Consider the following 23,893-nt stretch of genomic DNA (forward strand, 5'->3'; position numbering starts at 1 on the left):
CTTGAGCACCAGTGTGTCTGTACTTGTGTGCTAACTCCAGAAGTCTTTGGCAGATGCCACTTTGGTTTGGGAATTATCAAAAGGCAGCAATTTGAAGGAAATGCTGAATTCATTCATGTTCTTACTCACATTTTTGAGGCTTTATTTTACTTAAAAAGGAAACACCAATCTATTTAAGCCCCTGGAAACTGCCTTGCTGTTGACATCTTATCAAGAAATATGCTATTTGGTATTCTCTAGGTTTTGTGATTTGTGTTTCAGAAGAGTTGAGATTTGGTCTGGAGTATCTCTGCATCTGAAGCAAGGGCAGCTTCAATTTCAGGATCTGGTCAGGAAGGAAGGGAGCACAGAGGTTCTCCTTCTATAAGTGTGCGAGGCTGCTTAATGGCTGCTTTTGCTCCTTCCATAGCACTGATAAAGCAGAACTGATGTACTTACAAAAAGATTGCCCTCTGCAATCAGCAGAAGGAAAGGTACAGAGACAGTGGATTCTCTTCCCGTCAATGTTTACCTGGATTATTGATTGCCACCCGAGACACAAAGCAACCAGCAAATCCATTTGTGATGTCTTCCCTTTGAGTTACAAGAGGAGAACTATAAATCCAAACCTGAGAGGCTTTCTTTCGTCTTTCCTCATTGTGAAATACACCTCTTCTGGGTCACTTTAAATCAATTAGCAATAAATCTGTGGTGATTTTTATTTTTCTCATTGAAAAGGAAAGTGTTGTTTAGGAATTAATTTTTTGTCTCTGGCTCCCTTTTGCGTGTTTGGGACTTCATGGGTTTATTTCACAAAGTGATCAGGTATTAAAAGTTTACTGGATGCTATACAGTGAGTTAAATATTTCAAAAGTTCGTGTAGATGTTAACAACCAACATAAAACTACTTATAGAAAATTAGGGTATATAGGTCATTGTATCCTTATTGTATTTGTTCCCTTTTAGCTCTTCTTACTGCAAAGTAGTTTAGAGATGGCATGCACTAAAAGGTGTGTTCAACAAGACAGTTCTCCTTAGAATAAGAACAGGAAATAAAAGCAATAAGCTGAAAAATGATATAAATGTTCAGCCACAAGGGATAACACAAATCATATTATCATACACTTGACTTTTGAATTTCACCTGCCTGGCAGCTCAGGAAAAAATGAATTATATTAATTTTTACTCTACACAAATCAATACAACGTTTCTTTGATATAAATATTGTCTACAGTTGCAGTTTTAAATAGATGCTGCACCTAAAATATTTAATCCTGGGGGTGTGGGATTTAGCTCAGGGGCACAGCGCCTGCCTAGCAAGCACAAGGTCGTGAGTTCGATTCCCAGTACTGGGAAAAAAACAAAAACAAAAAAAAAAATCAAGGCTTTTGTGAAAACAAATCAATATATATTCAAAATATATTTAAAGAGTAGGACTTTTCAAAATCTTACCAATTACTTACTTCAAATTCCCAGAAATACATGTTGTTGATTTTTAAAAAAATATTAAAAGTATTTAATCATATGGAATAATAAACAAATTTCACTCACAAAATAGATTTACCACTACTACTAATTTTAAAGGGAAAACTACAAAAAGCTTCCTTGTTTTTCTCTGGGCTCAATTTCTGATAATGGCCAAGGCTATTACACTGAAACACAAATAAATGAACAAGAGCTAAAGTAATCCATGTGTATAACTTTCTGTCTGTTTAATGTCATGCAAGGATGTACCACAATGTTTTTTCTTCCTTTTTTTTTTTTGATATAAGAATTGAAACTTGGGATTTTGCACTTGCCAGGTAAGCCCCGTATACCACAATGAAAATCCCTGCAAGGCTAAGTAAGTAGAATGATCCCAAAACAAGTATAATGCCTATGTCAAAGTGTTTTAAACATGCACTTCCAATATGTGTTTCAATTACAGCTTAATGAAGTATCCATGAATGTCATTCAATCTCCCTGAAAGCAAAAATCTTATCTGCTGTTTGCTTTGTTTTGTTTTATTTTGTTTTTGTTTTCTATTATGTATTTCTTGGTACCTTGGTATGGTAAAGGTCCATACTCAATATTTTAAAAACTTTATTGAATTGAATTTTCTTTTATAAACAACTTTCAATTTCTGCAATCATCTGCAATATCACAGAATGTAAAAACATCCTAGGCAGAATGTTTTCTGAAAAGTTTCATTGTTTCCTATTTCTAAATAGGAAAAGTTTGTGACCTCGCCACCATTAATAGATCAGATGCAAAATAAACCCACAGGTAACTGATTAATCTTCTGAATAGAATTCCAAAATATTTTTTCTCTTCAAAATATGTTTTCTCTGGAACTTGATGATATAACTGTGATTTGATTGACAGTAAGCCATTTCCATTAGACAACGGTCAAATGTTCAATAAGCCATCCCAGGTTCACAATAGTCTATTATTTACTGAGATATTTATCTGGACATTAGATCCTGCCTTTCTAGTTATTGTGACACAAATGACTAACATTTTTTAAAAGGGAAAGTACCATGTCATTATCTTCAATATCAGAAATACAAAAACAAGTTTTAGGTCTTTAATACATCTGTAATCCTTACATAACTGAAAAATATTCAATTGGATTACAATTGAATGCAGTTCCAGAAAACTCCAAAGCAACAACGGATTTTATACAGAAGTATCCTCTACCTGTGTAGCACTTTATCTTATTAGATCTTCATACCTATCATATAAGAATATATTTATGTGCAAGACATCAGGATCTCCTGCATATTAGCTTAGGATCATAATAGGAGTAAATAAGATAGAATGTTGGTTTGTTCTAATGGGATTGGCTAGTAATGTTGTGTATAAATGATCTAAAAATCTCAATAGCTTGAGTGAACAAGGTTTATTTCTTCTGCCTATGAACTGACTGGAGTTCTGTTCAACATCATTTTCCTCTTCACACTGTGAATAAGACTGACAGAGCAGCAACAATCTGGAAAACTGCAGTGTTTCTAGCAGCTGCTAAAGAAGAATGCTTTGAAGGATCTCATGTGGCAATTAAATATTCCACCCCAAAGAGGAAATATATCATGTTCTCTTCTAAATGATTTTGTAAAACTAGACACAAAAATCTACCAACCACAAGATGACCAGGTACTAGAACCCTAGAGAATAATATACCCAAGAGAATAATATGCTGGTGTCCCATTTTCTTGTTTTTCCCAGAACCTCCTGTCAGACAAAACTCAATTATTTCTAAAAGGTCTGAAGTAGTATGTAACCAGGGCAATGCAGAATATCTCTTCGGTAAATATGACGATGAATGCTCCTGAAAAGTCAGCTTGATGCTAGCTAACGTGTAAGAACCAACCAGCCAATGGCTTCCAGGTGCTGTTTTGTAGTTTGTACACTGCACAAGGGCTTTAGACAGGTGTGAGGCAATCTAGCCTTCTTAGTGCCCAAGCTGACTTAACTTAAACCTGCTGTTGTAACTGTCATAATTCTCCTTTGCCCCCCTGTTAAAGTTACTAAGGAAAATTCAAAGCCTCCTGGGAAGATGAAATTGAGGCATGTCAGAAGGTTTCCATAATTCATAGTAAATTCTTAATACAATTAGTTTTCATTATCATCAAATTCATGGTCATTCTTTTCTTTTTTTTTTTTTTTTTTTTTTTTTTGGTTTTTCTCCGGTACCGGGAACCGAACTCACCACCTTGCGCTTGCCAGGCGGGCGCTTTGCCGCTGAGCTAAATCCCCAGCCCCCATTCTTTCCATATAATCAAATAAATAATTGTCTGAACTTTGAACATTTTCTGAAAATAGGCTGGTGGAAGTAGAATAGCTGCATGGAAGTTAAGGAAATATTTGAGGAATGGTGGTTTACACTTGCTTTTGGGAATGATCGTATTAATGGACATCCCTACCAAGTGTGAGTAAGGTGATTTGTGTCACTGTATCTGAACCATCTTTGCAGCTTGAAGCAATAACCCCAGGTTTCCTCACTGCCACCCTCCTGTGACAGACGCTCCAGATTCTGGAGTGAAGACACAACAGAAAATTTACCTCCTTCACTTATCTTCCTAGGTCTGTTTAAACCTCTAAGTAATCTGTGGACCCAAGACCCCCAGAGATAACAGGTTTGTTCATGTCATACATACAGATAATTATAAACACAAAAACCAACCCTGCAGTACCCACTCCCTCCTTTCATTTACATTTACACCTAAGTGTAAACGAAAATGTGTACAATTATATTCAAAAATACATTTGTTGGGCTGTTCATTCTAAAGGTATTAACACAAAAAAATCTATAATTAAAGCAATGTATGTGTCCAAACACAGCTTTAAACTATGAAGAACTGAAGTAAAGTGTCGATATTTTCCATGTTGGTAAACAATCTAAAGGAGTCAGTATTTGCACAAGGGGAAGAGGCTGGTTTCACAGTAATTTACTGAATGATTTTTCCAAACGTACAAGCAGAGCACCTGCTAGAATGAGGTGGGCAGATAAGGGGATAAATGCAGAGCAAAAACTGCTTTAGAAGCATTTCATTTAGAAGTCTGTGTGCAATCTGACCTGCTCAATGCAGTTATTTCTTCAGTGCAGTTCCCTTTGTTGGGAAATACTCCTGATGTCATTTTCCACCATTTTAAAAATAAAATTTTATCTTTGAGGAAGCAAGCTCAAGTGGCAGTGCTCCTCAGGTCACTTGTCTGAGTCAACTTTATTTAAACAGCTGTAATTCAAACGATAGAAACACCAAGACTCTTGCTTTGTGAACAATGAGTCTTCTGAAGAGCGAGTCCTCAAATGTCAAAACATTTCATATTTAGTCTGCACATGAGTGAAAAAACCCTGGGAATATACTTGTCATGTAATTTTTTAAATGTTGCCCTATTTGAGTTTAACCGTAATCACTCAGATAAATACCTATGCTGCTAGGACATTTCCAAATATAAATATTTTATTCTAGAACATAATCTTACTGATAAAGCCTATCTCTGTGTGAATGCACATACAGAGCAGAATATTTAAAGGATTAAAGGTCTGCAGGTCCATTCACTGTGACATGCTCAAAATTTCATATTTTCATGGGTTCTGAATTGGGTTCTAAAATTAAACCTGCTTCTCTGGATTCTGCATGTGTAGATTAATTAGTCCATCTGGTTCTGAGGATGGCATCTCGGAAGGCTAGAAGCATGGAATCTGTGTCATCAGCCATTCACAGAGGGAGTGTGGAGACATCAAACCCTGAACAATTGTATATCATAGAAAATGTATTGATAGTCTATGAAAATGAGTTTATGTTGGCCAACTGTTTTGTGTTTAAAATCAGCTCTGGCTGTTTATGAATATAGGAAGTCAAAACTAGAGCATGGAAGGCAGAGTCAAAGGCAAAAGTTCTCCAAAGACTTTTCAAATTCAACTGCAAAACTTTCAGGAGTTGCGGAAGGAATCATACCCAGGAAACTCTGCTGTTTCCTATGGGAAATGGAGATATTCAGTGAGTTTTTAGCACTTTTCTACACTGAAGAGCTCACTGAGTAGATAAAATCATTCTGGCCGAGATATGACCATGAGAACATAATTGCAAGCTCCTACCAGGGTAACTGAGATCTGTAGTTAGAAGTTTGATATTGAAGATTAATATTTAAAAGTTTTGATTTCCCCTGGTGGAAATGTCTATGAAGCCCTGACTTTGAACCCTTAAACATCTTTTCTGTTTTATCTTGTTTTTGATTCTTCTTATTCTTCTTCTGTTGAAAAAAGGAATATATTACTGCAAATAAAATTTTAAGGCTTGATAGCTGCCATTATGACTTCTAATAAAGTCAGAGACAAGAGGAAAATAATGGTAAATTTGTTTAAAACTTTTCTTTCTAGTTAGAACATGTATGGGAATTTTCCATGTATTGTTTCTGTGCTTACTAAACAGAGAATAATAAATGTATTAAAAATGTATCTACATGAGTCTAAACCTACTGACAAAAATTCCAACCAATAAGGTTATTTGGACTTCATATGAAATAAAGACACAAGCGTGCATCCACATTGGTACACACACACACATACACACACACACACTCACAAGCACACAATACCTGTCATATAGAACAAAAGATTTTGAAGTAGATGTTACTAATTTTTGAGATAGATACAATTCTCTCAACATACATTTTCCCATTTTATTTTCCAGACACCATGACCGTAAGTCTAGATGACTCTATTAAACTACCCTGCAAATTTTCTTTTCCTCTTTTTCGCTATCTTCTAATAGTAGGTGTATCTCCATTGTCCAAGGATGGAATATGGTTAAAGCAGTAGCTTGGGTTTCACTTCTCAGAAATTACTCTTCTCATATGTTATACTCAATACATTTTTCAGTCTGAAGTGATTACAGTGAGTCCTTTGTCTAGTTTCCAGAGAAAGGATAACAGTGTTCACCTTAACAACCTTGGGGCTCTATTCTGCTCCCTGTATTAATCCTTCACATTCCAATTCAGTTGCTGGCACTGATTCTTTCTGATTGTGTTTAAAAGCCTCTCATGACACATATTATCTACCAATTTTTCAACTTATATCCTTACTTTCTTCTTAAATACACTGTTATTTTCTCAGTGATAGAGACTCTGCCTCTCCCCTCCATTCTGTGTGTGCGTGTGTGTGTGTGTGTGTAAAATTTCTAATGCACAGTAGATTCCCAATTTTTAAAAAACTTAAAAATATAAATGAAAAGCTAAAACATTAAATTTTGTACAATTAATACCTCAATTTCTACTAACTTTAATCTCAGCATTAGTATATTTTAAATTAGTTGGCTCAGTGAATATTTTAAAATTGGGCCACATTATAGTATTCAAAGTTACCTAACTAGCAAACATTCTAATGTAATTATAAGTGATTGTACAACTACCAGAATCATATTGAAGAATAGAAAGTCTTATTTACCTATAGGAACAAAGCCAGGATTTTCAAGGTCTCAACCTTGTATGTGTCTGCCTTGTACAAAAGCCATGGTTATAAGGGATTCAAATTTTACATCATTGAGTATCTTTGTTGCTAGATTTTCTTCCGACATAGTACTCAACTCAGAAGCACAGAAGACCAAAGGAGATGAAAAATGATTTGTCTAAACAAGATTAGTTAAGGGTGTTGCTGCCATTTCTTGGAATAATTATAAAGAAAAATGGTTTCTATGGCTTTGTCCTTATGACTTATGAAGTGAGACAGTGATGTTGCTACAAAGCTGATAGTGGATGGGAGGGATTCACAAGGTACCACTCAAGGTTGCACTGAAGATCTAAGGCAACACTGAGTCAGCAGCAAGTTGGAAATGCCAGGACTTGAAAAGATGAGGATGAAGAGAATGAGTGGTGAATCAGAGACCGATTGTGTCCAAGTGTTTGAAGGCTCCTGGATCTCCCATAGTTTTCAAAGCATTTGATCCACAAGTACCAGTTACATAGCCTTTTTTCTTCCCTTATTCCTCTTTACCTTCCTTTCTTACCTATTGTCATGCATTCTGCTGCTGCGAGACAAGGAAGACAAATAATCCATGGACACAGTCCTAGAAATTTCTCATTCTAACCAGATGTAGGTTTTGCAGACAATACTTATAGGCATCCTTTGGATATTTTATTAAAATGCAGACACAATAGGCCTTGACTGAAGTCTGAGGATCCACATTTCTGAGAAGCCCCCTGTGTGCAGGTCCACAGATTGCATTCAGAACTGTAGTGGAGTTCTTTGAACCTGCAGTTGATGGTGTCTGAAAATTCCAATATTTGTATTATAAGGCCAACCCCAGTTTTGCACTGGATCCCTCTGTATCCCAAACAAGAAAGCTAACAGATAATTTTCATCACCAAAAAAATATCATCAGCCTTAGAAGCAGTAATCATTAATGAAAGTATCAAAAGAACCACGAAACCATGCCAACAGTTATGGGTTTTTAAATAAACAGAAACATCCTGGACTAGATTTAGGTCCTAGTAGAGTTTCAATAATAGGCAACATTTCCCCGGATGTCCTGACCATTTTTTAATGCAAAGCATTAAAAATGTGCAGAGGATCATAGGACAATAATATATGATGATAAACTTGTTTGATTACACTTCCCAGATGCTGCTGGGTCCAATTATCTTGGTGCTAAAATACCCTCTAATTGGGTGTGAAACACGTATCAGAGTTAATTATACTGTACAGCACTATATGGGCAAGAAATAATTAAGAATGTTTTCCTTTCTCAACTGGCCTAGAAAAAAAAAAGTACATGCATTTCAAGTTTTAATCCTTAGAGATTTCTTTGAAACTCATGAGATCAGCTAGATATGAATTTATGTAAATTTCTAGCCTTAGAATCATACTGAGACTATAAAACTCTTATCATAACCTAGATATTTTGATCTATAAAAGTCTAGCGATCAGTGTTTTATGAGGAGCATGTGCCCTTTGAAACTTGAGACACTATATTAGAATGGGGAATACCTTCTTAAATTATACTAGTCACTTATAAGTACAAGTCATTTAAAGGTATTTTAGGGGGAGCTCACTTTAATAACAAATGTATCACGCAACATTGTCTCTATAGCGAATGAACAATGGGGAGAGAGTTGGATGATAAAAACTTAAAATGGTACCTCATTCTAAAAAGAAGCAGTGAAAGCAGATCAGAATTGGACATACTTATCATAAGGAGGTCTAGATAACCCCTCTGTAGTGCAAAATCAAAAGACATGCTCTTTGATCTCTCTTGTATTTTTAATAGAAAAAAATGTAAACTCATAGAAGTGGAAAACAGAATCATGATTATCAGAAGATTAGGAGTCAGTGGAAATGGTCAGTTGCTGTTCAAAGAGTATTAAGTTTCTGTTAGAGCAAATTTGGAAATCCACATACCATAGGATTATATTCAATAAAAAATATTTATATTCAAAATCAATAGAAAATTAAATATCAAATGTCTAATCGCAAAAATGATAAATGAGATGCCAGATGTTAATTAGCTTGATTTAACACTTCATTTTGTATACATATATCAAAACATCACATTGTACCCCATAAATATACATGAGTATAGTTTGTCAATCAGACAATATGAATTTTTAAATATGAATACATAAGTAACCAGGAGGATACACTGTTCAACAAATTCATGTGAATTAACCCCAAATATAAATAGACATTTGTATATTAATGTACAATTATAGCAATTAACAAACTTGTACTTAACATGAATCAAAACTCTTGAGAAAGATCATACTTACTTCCCAAGGGCTCTTGATCCATTGTCCTGAAGTTTTTGGCTGTGTTGACCTTTGCCATGTTGGACTGGACCAGAATATGCTAGATTTTTCCCAATGTAGCTATCCTGTCAGTATCTGACTCTTCCATGGTATTAATAGTTTCTCCCATTAACTTTACTTCCCTACACTTTGGCCATGATTCACTGCTTTCCTATTGTACTAGATCTATGGATAATGATGTAAAGCTTCCTGAGATCCTTAGTTCATGTTGCTTGGAGCCCAGCTCTTTCTAAGTGCTAAGCATGGAAGCACTTAGCAACACTTAACTCATCTCCAATTGCACACTCCACAGCTGCTATGAAATAAAGACCCCAATGAATCTTCAGTGTTTCTTCCTGTTAAATAATTTCAGAAGTTGGAATTTCTTGATGGGGATTTTGGTACTTTATGAAGTCTCCCCAGAATGACTTGATTAATCCAAAATCTTTATACTAATTTTTATCCACTAGTATTGGAATCTGACTTTCAGAACTTTTTTCTATATATTCTCAGTGAAGCAATTCACTAACCTGAAACAAAATAAATCTGAAAGTAACCAGTGGCCATGTTTTTTAAAAATTCATTCTCTGTTGCATCACTGTGAGGTAAAGAACAAAGTATTTTCTAGAAGGGCATACCTCTTGCTTCAAAATCTATAGCACATGCACCATTACTAAAAATTAATTTAACTGTCATTTGCCCATTTTGTTGGTAAAGTTCAAAGTGTTTAGAATTTTTGTTAACTTTTTTCCTTATTCTTCTTGTAAATCCAATCAATTTTCACTGCCTATCTGTACTTTTGTCTGCTTTTTTGAGAGGATAAGTGGAAGGGAAGGGGGGAAGCTGTTTTGGTGCTCTATTAATCTTAAAAGCCAATTAACTAAACTCTTACACTGAAAAGAAAAAGTATAACTGTTGAAAATGATTATACAATTATTAATCTATCAGAAGAGGAAAACATTCGGTAATCACAATTAAAGTCACATTTCCATAGTAAAATCCAATTCATTTTCATTTCATTTCATAATGTATCAAAATTCTTGATATTTCCAAGAGCTAGCTAAATCACATAAAATTTTATGTACCTAAGGAGTCAATATAAGTATTTGATGATTATATTTTTTTGTTTTGAATGCTACTAGAACACATATTCTTTCATTGATTAAACAGATGTTTACTGAGCGTCTTGTATATGCCACATATTAGTGATGTAACTCTAAAGAGATTCAAGACCTCTTCCATGACAGTTTATACTTTGTGAGATTCTTTCACTCATTCAACAAGCATTTATTGAGCATCTTGTGTATGATTCAAGACTTCTGCTGTGGGCATTTATACTCTGTGGCATGAAACTCATTTAACAGTCACATTAATACTTTGTGACACACTATGGAGATATAGAATACTGTATTTAACCTGGAGATCAGATTCCTTAATGAAGCGTTGAGTGAGAATTGGAAAGAATCATTTAAGCAAGTTAAGGAGAAGTCTTGCTTTGCAGACAGAAAAGACCATGCACAAGGCTCTGCAGCTGGAGGGAACTTGTCACTTTGAGGAACACTGCAGATGCAGGGGGCCGAGGCAAAGGAAATGAGGGCAGCTGTGGGCTGAAGGTATCCAGCCTGTGTTGCCAGCCTTCTGTATCCTGTATCCTACTCCTACCACAACCCCAAACCCCAAGCCAGCTTATTCTAAAACAGACTGGTCTCAGAGGTCCTGCACATTTAGGGCTACCGGCTAAGTAGTAGTTTGGCCTGTCCAGCCTGGATCCAGACACAAAGACTAGTGTCTTCCCCTGTATCTGCTCTGTCCTAACCGTGATTCATTTCCTGCATGTCTACAGGATTCTCAGCACAAAACAGGGTTTCCTAAAGGGGTTGTTCTGGGAAGATAACTCTGAAAATCTGAAGTCCAAAACAGATCTGCAGTTTTCCTAATTCTGTGCTAAAGCAGATTGCATTGTGGCTGGCCTTTGAAGTATTCTCAGTATCTAAGAATAACTTAAGAATGAAGACAAGCATCTGTCCAGAAAAACTTTTATGGGGCCTTCTTTAAAATGCTTTGCAATAGCAAATTCCTAGAGTTGCGATTTAAATTGTCTTCTTCCATTTTTACCATAGAGAGGAGTATGAATACTAAAGTTCAGAAAACACAGTCCTTTATATTTTGGCAGAAACCTAAGTAGTTTAATCTTGGGAAATATGCAATTATAGGACATAGGCCTGGTAGAAATATGCTCTTCATTGGTAGAAGAATAATATTCCTTCTTCAAAAATAATGTAAACATTATAACTTTTAGATAAATCATGAAAAACTAGATTATAATTCCATTACAGACTTACACTGCATGTTATGAGCAAATTTTACAGTTCAGAGAAAGGTAAATATGCTAAATAGAAGCAAGATTTAATAATTGGCTGAGTGACTAGATACACTTAAAGTACATTCAGCACACTAAAAATATGGAGTGAATCCTAATGTCAGCCGTGGATTTGGAGCTATGATGTGTCAGCGAAGGTCCATTGCATGTGACAAATGTTCTGCTCCAGCAGGGAGCATGGCAAGTGAGCGAAGATTACGTCTGCATAGAGGTAGCAGTAAAGGGACTGAGGGGAATCTGAACTTTCTGCTTTGCTTTAAATCTAAAATTGCCAAATAAAGAAATAAATAAGTAACAGAAAGTTAACTTTTTAAAAAGATGAAAAAAAAAATTCCAGGAAAATTACCGTAATTGTTCGGGTCGTCACGATACTTTCATCTCGGTAAAAGTTTGGGGTTAGAAAGCCAGTCGCTCTCATCCACCTCCAGGCCAGTGGGATTGCTGAGCAGTTTCTGAGGGATCGATGCTCTTTTTTTTATTTTAAAATTTAAAAAACTGACAAAACAACAATGGAGACAAAATCGAAACAACTTAAAAACAACAAAAATGATACATGACCTCAAAGCAAAATGATAGAAATTTACAGTGGTTACTACATTGCATACTGTTCTCTTCAACAAAGTTACTCAGTCCACTAGACATAAGAATGTTGGTTTGATCAAACAATCAAAGACAGTAACAAATAAAAAAATAATAATAATAAATAATAAAAAATAAAACACTGGAAATGATGCAGAGCTTCACCATCCAAGATGGCAGGAGTTCAACAGTGGTTCTTATACTGCATATTGTTGTTTTCAGATCAGTCCTTCTGATTACCAAATTCAAGTGTGCAAATCTAGGAATAGATGTTCTTACGGGGCAATTTCTGCAGAGCCTCCTGTATTCTAAACACTTCACAAGGCACCTCGCTGAGACTGTGAAACAGGTTTCACTTTTCTTCCCAATTTGTAAATGGAAAGAAATGTCTGGTCTAGGGAAAAATAAATATCTTACTATGACACAGAGAATTGATGTGACAGCCGTAAAAAGTAGGTTGAGAACACACACGAAAACCTACTGTGTGAGTTTGGCTTGAGGAAGGACACCTGAGAAGGTTAGAAGAAAGAATACCTTCAGGTCTAAGTATGCTTTGCTGTCCTGGAAAATACCGAATGCAATTGCGGTTGATGAAGTTATGTTTAAAGATAAACTTTTAACCTCTGACTGAATAATTAGATAGTAAGATAAACTCAAAGTACAAGAATGAACCCATAAGTATTTCTGCTGCAGTTGAATACTCCAGTACACCCCTCTTCTGAGTAGATGTTAAGGTTTATCCAGTTCCAAGCCAAGGTAGGAAGAAGCAAAAGAATCTTCCAGGTACATGTGAACAAATTTAGAGAGATATACCCTGATACTCTGGGCATTGCAGACAGTTGCTTAAGACTGATTGCCTACAATCTGCTCAAAAGCTTCTGATTCTGAGTTTTTAACTGGACTAATATTAATCACAGATATTTCTTATGAAAGTTCCTTTCATGTGTCTCTTATGTGACTTGGTCCAATCATGTGGGGACAGACAGAAAAGCGTATTTTGTTGTTGCTGTTATCCTCCACTTGCAATCAGAAAAGAAGAAAGAAGGTCTGGGGATATAGCTCAGTGGCACAAGAGCCTGCCTGGCAAGTGTGAGGTCATGAGTTTGATTCCTGGTACCAAAAAAAAAAAAAAAAACAATGAAGAAGGAAATATTAAGTCAGGTCAACTTGAACCAAGAAAGACAAAATGTTTTGAATGTCTGGGTGGCACTTACAGGAAAATCTCAGGAGAAAAAAAAACGCAACAATGTAAATTATCTTCTCTACTTCCTAAGGCCGCTGGACCCAGTTCCGTATTTGATCAAAAGAAATCCAATTCTGCAGTTTCTGCTTTTGGAAAAACAGACTGACATGTAGGATTTAAAAAAAGAAATTCTTGTTTTTCTTCCTCCTATCCCTACTGCTTCACCTTCATTTTTCTGTTCTTTTTTTTTTTTTTAACAGCCAAAAATAAATATTATTTAATCACATCTGGGAGCGGTAGTCATTTTTCAAAATCAATTTTTATAGACACTGTTGTCTTATGTTTACCATGCAGGTGTCTACTTTCTCAAGGTAAGGTTCACAAGGATCCTTATCTAAAACTGATAAATGCGCGCAAACAGAGCCAGGCCTATCGGGGCTACCACAGGACTGTTTGACTAATTGCCCTGATAGATCATTCTCTCCGATGCCCTAATGTTGTTATTGCACCCAGCATAGCTGAGATAGCACATGTTTAACCCCTGACCTTCCAGCTGCCCGGACCGCGCTGTTGGGGAACTCACTGTTCTCTATCATCACTTCCTCCCCATGGCAGCTAGAGAGAGATCTGTTTCTAAGCAAATAGCAAAGGCTCTGACCCCGTCATGCGTCACCAGCCTGTCTACCCACTTCCAAGATGCCCCCTCCATGTATTTATTCAGCTTGTCAGAGTTCCTGACAAAGAAGATAGTGATTTTTATGTTAAGTCAATTTCATGCTCTCAAAATAGTAGTTTCATACATCTGAAATATCTGAAATAGCTGCTATCAGCTTCATGTGAACCAATCCATCCTATTCTACCCCCACTTAAGGTAACTTTTTCTCAAGAAAAAATGTAAAAGTAGCAAAGAGCAGAAGAAAACTATGCCAGGGCCATTTATTATAGTGGAGGGAAATACCTGATTATTCCTTGCCTTAGGGGTACTGGTTTATAACTACTATAAGACAAGCTAGATACTATTACTAATAGCAGAAGTGAGAAGAAAATGTAATTTATATGAGATAAGTCTTCCTTCTCCTACTGAGTGCATCCCGTGTCTTTTTCACAGGACTTATCCTGATCTAACTTTAACAGATACTGCCAACACATGGTAATTCAACTGCTCATGATCCTGGCTGAGCATTTCTGTGCAAAAATTTTGCATTTTACAACTTCACAGAACCATTCAACAGGAATAACACAACAGCCAGTGATGGTACTTACAGCCATTTGTGCGAATAAATGAAATTACATTGTCTTTAGGGAGAGGCGGGATATAAATAGAGAAGGAGAAAAGCATAATCATTTGGAGTCCATTTGAATTTCTTTTCATTTTGTTTCAATATCTCAAAATTAAGTAGACATGAAATACTGCAGGCTACTGCACTGGGAGAAGAGATTCATTTGGGTACATATTGTGCACCAGCTTTCACTAAGCCATTTCACATACAATCGAAGCACAATACCTTAATGATAAAATGCTTCTATATTTCCAACACTATGTTTAACCTGGTCTTTAGACCATTAATAATTTTTCATCCAAAAAATAATAAAGTACATTTGAGTTCTGAAATAAGTTCCGGAGTGCTCATATTGTTTCTCATCATTATTATCCACCCCACATAATCAGTTCTTCCCCTTTGAGGAAGCAGAAGTGCAGTGCTTGAAATATTGCATAGAGCAGCAAGAGACAATAGGAAATAAAAAATAAAACAAGACAAAAAGATAAATGATCAAAGTTATTTGTGTCTTCGCCTCCATACATAAGAGCTTCAGCATCAGCGCATGGTGTAGGTTTAGTCTCATCAAAGCAGCTTCAAGCCTAATTTTCTAAATCTGTTTTCTCCTAAATGAGGCTAATGAAGTCTTTCTAACCAGCTTCTGAAATTTAACTGATGAAAAGTGCCAGTGAGGTGACTAGAATGAACAAATCCTCAATCTATTCAAAATCCTTTCCTGCTGCTTCTTATAAAACTAGTCGAAGACTTGTAGTCCAGTTTATCTTCAGGCTACCTTGGGAACCATCTAACTGAATTCATATACACTTTGGAAAGCTTAATTCATGGGGAGATAATTCATCGTCTGAAAAGTAACAGAGCTGAGGTTAAGCATTAATGAATTTTGTTTCACTAAAAGATAAATACTTAGGTGGAATCTAGAAATAATAACAAATTTATTTACTAGAGAGTTTTGGGGAAATGCCAAACAGCAAGATAAAAATTTAGGACATTTCTTTCATATGTAAAATGGGATAATAATACTTGCAGAATTATTTACTAGAATTAAATTATGCAGTGTAAGAATAATACATAGCCTAGTAGAAAAGATAAGCTCAATAAATGTTATTTTAATGTAAATATTATTAATGATAATTAACAGTGAATGTGAGATGATTCTGAAGTAATTGAGAATACCTTAGTTCTTTTTAGTTTGTTAAGGTTCTCAAATTCCTGCTGCTTAAAATCCTTTAGTAATCATCTCTTAAATATTGATTCATGATGATGAAAATATCTTTGCCAAATTCCCCTTTCTCTATTTCTTATCTAACTCTCTGGCCAATGGCATCCATCCAAGTTAACATCAATATTAACTTCTCACAATGGGACAAGCTCCAGAATGTTAGGTTAACAAGAACACTCTTTTTTCATTTCTATGATTTATATACTCAAAGTCTAAAATTAATCACACCCTCAATCATTTGGATCTGATAATGTACAGCATGGGGCAAATAATTTACCAGATTTTCAGTAAATTCAAATAAAGTTTGACAGATAAGAGGAAAATGAAAAATTTCAAATTTTTCTACATTATCATGTGTCTATCATCTATTTGGTGTAGTAGTTTGAAGCGATAGGTTCATGATGAAAATTTTGTTGTAAGTAGAATGAATTTTTCCTTGCAACAAAAGGAAGTTAACTTTTTAGCTATGTGATGTATATAACAAAATAACACTCCTTACTCTGCCAATTTAGATACAAATGCACTATGGGAAAGCTAGCTTTTAATGACCTTTACTAAAACTAATAGTCACATTTTGCTCAAGAATAACTGTAACACTGGGCTCAAGATGGTTACATCACAGTAATGCTGTTTTTAAACCATGGCTTTCACTTAAATAAATGTAATTAATTGGATTTTCTTCTGCAGGAAAAAAAAAATGTGTCAGATAAACGTTGTAAATTTGAAAGCAGAAAAGCAGGGAAGAAACAGTAACTTCTATGCCACAACAGAGTGTTTCACAATTTCTGTTTAACAAAACATACTTTAGCCAACTTATACCTTGATCTATAGGACCCCACTGACTACAAAGCTGTAAATTGTGTGAAGAGATCTGCAAAAAAAAAAAAAAGCATAAAAGGCAGCAAGGAGATCTTATATCATGGAGTCACTTGGTCCCTAAGACTCAACTATGACTTTGGTATTTTTTAAACAAAAACTCTATATTCTTATTAAGAATGAATAGAGCTACTTGTTTTAATTTCATAAGCCTAGTGCACCTAAGCTGCTGAAATTTCTATTACCCATGGCTGGGTTTTAATCCTTTGATTTAAACTTTTTTTAAAAAGTCTCCATTTTCCAAATGTTGACTTAATGCTGGAACAATGAGAAACAACTTTCCCAGCAATTTTGGCAAGTTGAACAGGGGAATGAGGGTGACTATTCTTTGTTCATTTGAAGATCTATTAAAAATGCTTTCGGTACAGGAAATACTTTTTTCTCCCACAGAATTAGGGGATATCTTCAGGAAATGCAGTAGATTAATTACATGAGCCCTGGCTCAACTTTATTTAAAAGTAAAACATAAGCTTTAACATTCATCCAAAAATGTAAAATTGCTCCTTCAGCATTTCATGATGCTGAGGTTTTTGTGTTTGAATGTTTTTCTGTTGGCTCTGAAACTGATAACTAGAAATTTTCCTTTTCATGTTTTGTTATTGCTTTTAGTAGTAGGATTGGGGAGAGTAAGAGTTTGAGGATGCTGGGAAATTTGCCTATGTATCTACTATGAAAAAGCAACATTTTAAGATGTCACATATTTTTAAAATTGACAAAGGAATGTTTTGGCCTAAGCACAGAAAGTTTTAAAATCTTAAATCTGAATTGACTTGAGGAATTAACTTTTACATGTTGTATTCCAATAAGTTGCTGAATCAGAAAATCCAATTCAAAGAAACTCAACTCAAACTGGGTTTTTTTTGTTTGTTTCTTTGTTTTTTTGCAATGGGAGTGCATTGCCTTTGGTAGGATTTTCACAAAAGCTCAGAGTTTTGTCTGTCTTTTCCAAAATTCTTCTAAGACATGTATTTCCTTACATTTACAATGGAGCAGTTATATGATGAATTTTACCAAAACTTGCCGTCATTCCCTTGGCTGAGATTCAGAAAAACCATGCAGAGAAACATATATATATATATATCTATATATATATATATATAGATATAGATATATATACATATATCTATATATATACAGCATAATTACTGCTCTTTGTGCAACGCTATGCACAGTGGGGACAGTAGTCGGGGTTGAGGGGAAGGCCATGGCAGTGAATCACAACTCTGCTTTTCAAGAGCATATTTAAGGAAACTAGAAGGGGCCTAAACTAAGCAAGAAATGATTTTTAAAGCCTTATGTCAAGATCGCAGCTCTGATGCAACGTGGAGGGTACAGGCTAGAGAGAGAGATGAACTTAAGACACAGGGCAGTATCTGGGAAGATGGCAGACTGAGATGGGTCTAAAAGAAGGGGTGAATACTGAGCTGCATACTTGGGGAGGTCCCAGACAGAAGACTCAGCCCCTGGAAGTGGGTGTGGATGCTGAGCACAGTGAAGCCAGGACTCTCCCTGACTATCCTAGCTCAAAATCCTTCCAACCGCTGCCCATATGCTCAGTAGCATTTGGGGAAACACATGAAAAAGGTGCTCTACATGTACATTTGTGTTCGTCCACACAAGTTCTTCAGGTCCTCTGATTGAGTACAATCATTAAGAACATATACTTAATTTTTATTAATTTTTATTTTTATTAGTACACATTTGCTGTTCATAATAATTACCTTCCTGGTGGAGAGCTGGTACATGTACATAACACATCTCAGTTCTTTTTTATCCCCTTCTCTTTCCTCCCCACCCCTCCATCTCTTGATCCCTTCTCTCTTATAAAGGATCTATCTCCCTCTATGGTTAGAAAACCGTTGTTGTCCCATAACTTTGATTCTGGCCCACTTTGTAAATGGCCAATAACTCCATGATTCTAATCTCTCTCTGAACCATGGTTTTCTTGTCTGTGGAAAGGAGATATTGATAATGGGTTTATTCAATGCATTCAAGCTATCTAGTCAAATGTGAGGCAATATGTGCCTGAGTCAAAAAAAGCACTATGTGCCTATAGTAAGTATTTTGATTGAAGAATTTGTCCATAAGAATAGACATGCCTTGGGCATCCTATATCATCATTTGCAGTATTTTGCCTTCAGCTTTCTGCATAATGAACAGGGTGAATGCAGAGCAAGAATGAAGCACTTACTAACCAAAAAAAAAAAAAAAAGATGTATTAGCTTATGTATCCTTGTATACCATTGGATTTGATGTCAGGGATTGAAATTCCCCATTTTACTCCCCACCCACCTTCTTCCCAGGCTACAATTTCAATGGTAGGATACAGTAGGAACACAGGCCATATTTAGGCCCTTGGAGAATGATTCTATTCCTGAGCATTTAAGAACTAACAAAGCTGAACCTGACACATGCTGCAATCCCAGCAGTCTGAGAGGCTGAAGTAGGAGAATAATATGTTTAAACCCAGCCTGGACGACTTAGTAATTTAGTAAAGCCCTGTCTCAATATTAAAATAAAATATGAAATGAAACACAGTAAAATAAAATTTAGAAAAGGATCTGGGAGAGGGCTCAGTGCTAAGGCCCTGGGTTCAACCCTCAGCAACTCCTCCAAAAAGAGCCCCACAAGAAAGTCTGAGTCTGATCCCTCAAGATCAGCCCTCAAGATCATCATGGCTCAAAATATCCCTGAAAAAAACAGACTGAGCCAAAGATAATTGTGGAATATTTTATCTCCCAAGGCAATTAAAAAAGAGCAAATGTGATAGTTGTAATCTTGGTGACGAAAAGGATACCCCACCTTCTTTTGTTCTGTTATGGATAATAAGCTTGGCATTTAACATTGTCTAATGCAATTTTAAGAGAACTCACCTCAGACGCTGAGATCCCAGTGATAGTGTTCTAAATGCTCTGGATGTGGGAATAATTAAAACACTTTTCAAAAAATGTTTCAACCTCTTAAGGTCTTGCCTTGCAATATTCATTTGCACAACCCTTCCCCAGCACCAAGTCTCTTACAGGGCCCAGCCCAAGTTGAAAAATTTGAAAGGTAGTATGTCAAATAAAATACAATATATTTATCTCTAGAGTTAATTTGTAATAAACTTGGAATAGATATTTTCTGCCAAATGAAACACTGCAAAAAGTTGATTTTTAAAAAGCCAAGAGACTATAAACGTGGTTCTACTCGACAAAAGAAATTAGCTTGGAGACTTATAAGTCCAAAAATGTCATGCACTCTGTCCCTAAGAATGCCAGCTGGTACAAGAGACAGAAGCCCACTGGGAGACTTGGAAGGGGAAAAATTTCAAAGCTCTCAACTAAATTCTGTTACAAGGTTTCCCATTAACAAAGGCAGGTAGTTCCGGTACTAAATGTAGTTTCCTCTGTTAAAAAAAAAAAAGAAAAAGAAAAACAAGTTTGGAATTGAGGGTTCCCCAAAAACCAAACATGCTTTTAACCTAGAAAGAGGAAAAATTGATCAGATGCTTCCTCTATTTTCTAAGCCAGACAAGTGCATATAAAAAATTGAAAAAAAAAATCAAATATAGGCTCAGAAAAAAATTAGACTTACAAAAGGGTTTTTCTTAATGACACCTAGGAGTCAAACATGGTTTTATACCAGCTAATTAAAGTAATTACATATGCCATTGCATATATTCATTTGAATTAGCAAAGAAGAAAATAGCCATTCTCTAAGTGCTAGTTGCTGTTATAATTTAGAGGGCAGGAATTTTGTTCTGTTGTGATTGGAGAAACTATATACTAGCATTTTCTAAGCATAGTTAGAAATATACTCATTGCTTATATCTTTAATAGATAAATTTGAAGTCAGCCATTACATGTTAATTTCTAATTTTTTTCCTTATTTATACAACTCAGAAGTCAGAAATATTCCAGTTGCACTGGCAGCCTTGGGCTCACCAACATTTAGAATGTCTTAATACACCAAGAAATGAGCCTTATTTTACCTCCATTTGGGGTTCAAAAAAATAGTAGCAAATGCGTTGAGCTACCATGTCTGCTGTATGTTTTGAGAAGCAAGGATTATTACCTGTTTGCAAGTAAATATGGAATCATAATTTGACATTCGACCCACGATGACTTGAAAAATTTTACATATTTCCAATACCACTGAATCCAAGAATGCACGAATGGTTTTTGTCCTTGGTTTTCCTCTTCTCCAGGGACAATTCAGTACGTGTTCATCCATGAAAGACTTTCTAAGAACTTTCAGCTACAGCATACACACACACACACACATACACACACACACACACACACACTGAACACTGACAAACAGTAGTAGGGGAGCCCAGAAGAGCCAAAAGCCCAGCTGTAACAAAACACTATAAAGAACCTGGAGGCAGCACGTACTCGGTCAATAGATGCACCATCAGCCTACACCCTGCCCATGGAAAAGCTGGTTAAAGTGTTGTAGATTGGAAATAACGTGTCCCAGGCAGACACATGTAAAACCTGATTGCCTGATGTTCCTGTCATAATCAATAATAATGTGAAAATGACCAACATGTGGAAGAAGAACATAAACCTGGCTATTATGTATCTAAGCAAATCCACATAAAGGACTGAATGTCAGAGACTGTGAGATTCAAAGCCATCATATTGCTATGCAGCTGGACAAATAATAGAATGATAAGAGTCTTTGTGGCACATAGCCTAGGTTTGGGGCTTCTCGATTTTCCTGCTAGATTGTGGACTCCTCTGAAGGAACTGTGAGTTAGACTACACCAACAGAACTGATGACTTACATCTTACAACTTAATACTTTATCTCTTTCCTTCTTCGTTGCCTCATGATCTTCACTGTTATCCTTCTCTTTTTCCTTGAAAAGGAGAGAACATAAGATGGTCACTAAAGTTTTTTCCAAGTCTTAGATTTCATCTTTCCTGGTGTCTAAGACAACTAAATGATTGAGCATTTTGACATGCAGTTGAATTTCACATGAATCATTTCTTTGTAAGTTATCATTAGTGACACATTACAGAGGTTTTTCAAAAATTCTAAAGCTGAAGGAGTTTAAGCAAGTTAAGATCATACACACGCTTGTATTTTAACTCTAAATCCAGGAGTCAGTCACCACTGTGACTCTAACAAATGTTACTAAGATTTGCTTTTCAGGTCTGATTCACCCTTAAACCTGGAGGTACCTGTGACCTACATTGCTCAGGATGTATTACCAGCATTCTTATACTCTTTAGTTCTTCTCTCAAATCCAATCTCTATGCAAACCTTCTTAGATTATAACAAAATGAGTCAAATTGTCCTGGAAGCTGAGACATAAAGCAAGCCAAGATGGCAGTATCCTACCACGCTTGGCTTTCCTGAAAATTCAGGACAAAGTTTAATCTTCAATTTCTGGAGGTATTTATATAAATATGCACCACTGCTTTTTTCTTACAACTTATTCAAAACCTTCTGAGGGGTAGTCACAACCAAAGCGTGAGTGCCTACTTACCCTCTCCTTCAAGTTTCCTTTTCCTAGTAGTATACTAGGGCAGAAGGGACTTTGTTTTGCAAACTGTGAAAGCTACTGACAATAAATTATCACTTTTCTTATCCCTCCTCACTCACCTTGGTCAAGTACCACCCATATCTCCAGGTAGAAAGATTTTCTTTCTGTGGGACCAACACTCAGGTCAACGTGAGATTATACAACACTACCTCGGCATGACTTGTTATTGAGGCATTCAGTGAATTACATCAAAATGTGTAAAATAAATAAAATTGTACATAAAATATAACTTTTCTTATAGTTCAAGTTAGCTACAGCCCAGTAAATAATGTTCTCGCCACTCAATTTTGTAAAAATTTACAGATAAATAAAGAATTCAGGCACATGGAAATAAAAATAGCTGTTATAGATGATAAAAATTGAAGGAGGCGGCATTGATCTGTTACCGCCATGGACTTCCTCGTAGTCCTCTGAATTAGCCTTATTCCTAGAAGCTCCGGAACACTGACCAGTCACTGTGATCTCAACAGTGAATCATCTGTGTAAAAGCCAAGCCTGGGGCCAGACCGAATACATCCTCCCTCTAGTTAGGCTGGACCTCCAGCAGGGACAGAGAGTAGGGCTACTCTCTGATTACCAAGTTACATACCTAAACATAAACTGAAAATTCTTTCTTCTGCCCTAGGAAAAGAACATATGAGAGGGTGAGGCAGAAGGCCAAGAGTATTTAGGGAAACTAGAAAAATGGGGAATAATTGAGGCCCAGGTTCATACGACAGGCATGCTAAGAATTAAACGATTCACAGGAAGTTCCCTTCACATGGATGTCTTTGGTCTCTAAATCTGCTGAGATATTTGTAGCGTTCATATAAATCCTTGAAAATGCCAATTTCTTCTATCCTTTGTTGACTCTCTCTGTAGAATCAGTTGCCCACTACTGGAAAAACCATAGCCCACTGGCCAGTGAGTGATATACACTGTGATTTTCCTTGTTCCCTAAATGAGTATATTTTTCTCTATGAGTTCCTCAGACTTTCATTAAAAACTTTCAGGGGACTCAATCAAAGCAGTGAATGGTGGCATTCAGCATATATGTTCCATGATATATAATCCAGAGGAGCGGGTAGGTGCTCTGTGATGAAATCTCAGCACCCCTAATCCTGTGCAATAGGCCAACATGGGTGTTCACCTTTCTCGCTCAGGCTTCTGTGTCCTCTGAGTGTTATAGATATACTATCTATTGTCTTGTATCCTTCGGTGACAAGGGATAAATATTGACTTTCCGACAGCCAGCATCCAAGGACAGATTCTTTCAGTTAAAATGTCATAGGTGTAGTTTGCCATTAACAGACATAATGACCAGGCAATGCAGAAGAATAATCTTTCAAAGCTGCTATGACTAGCACTGAATTAATATTGCTGCTTTCTTGAGAAGCACTTTTTCCACAGTACACCTTTTCTCTATTTTGAGAACCAAATCAGGACCTTCTGGAATTTTTGTGGAAAATGTCCAATCAGTACCTTCAAACAATCTAAATCTAGTTGCTCATTGTCACTTGAGGTCTGTTTTGATAACATCTTATCAGAGAATTGTGAGCTGAAGACTGATTCTGATCTCATACGGTAACTGTCTGCTTTAACTGTTTCCGCATTAT

At 36.0% G+C, this 23,893-nt stretch overlaps 2 long non-coding RNA genes across 3 annotated transcripts in view; one reads left to right on the forward strand and one right to left on the reverse strand.

Annotated features, from left to right (window-relative positions):
* Positions 1-23,893, forward strand: part of LOC102028577 — an 85,839-nt gene that overhangs the window by 34,383 nt on the left and 27,563 nt on the right. The window lies entirely within an intron of this gene.
* On the reverse strand, positions 11,989-22,694 carry LOC102028800. Its single transcript, XR_261921.2, has 3 exons — positions 22,358-22,694; positions 21,535-21,608; positions 11,989-12,118 (listed from the first exon to the last, which is right to left on the reverse strand). It is a non-coding gene; the product is annotated as an uncharacterized LOC102028800 (long non-coding RNA).

Source organism: Chinchilla lanigera, unplaced genomic scaffold, assembly GCF_000276665.1.
Source record: "Chinchilla lanigera isolate Chin_1 unplaced genomic scaffold, ChiLan1.0 scaffold00037, whole genome shotgun sequence".
NCBI classification, from domain to species: domain Eukaryota; kingdom Metazoa; phylum Chordata; class Mammalia; order Rodentia; family Chinchillidae; genus Chinchilla; species Chinchilla lanigera.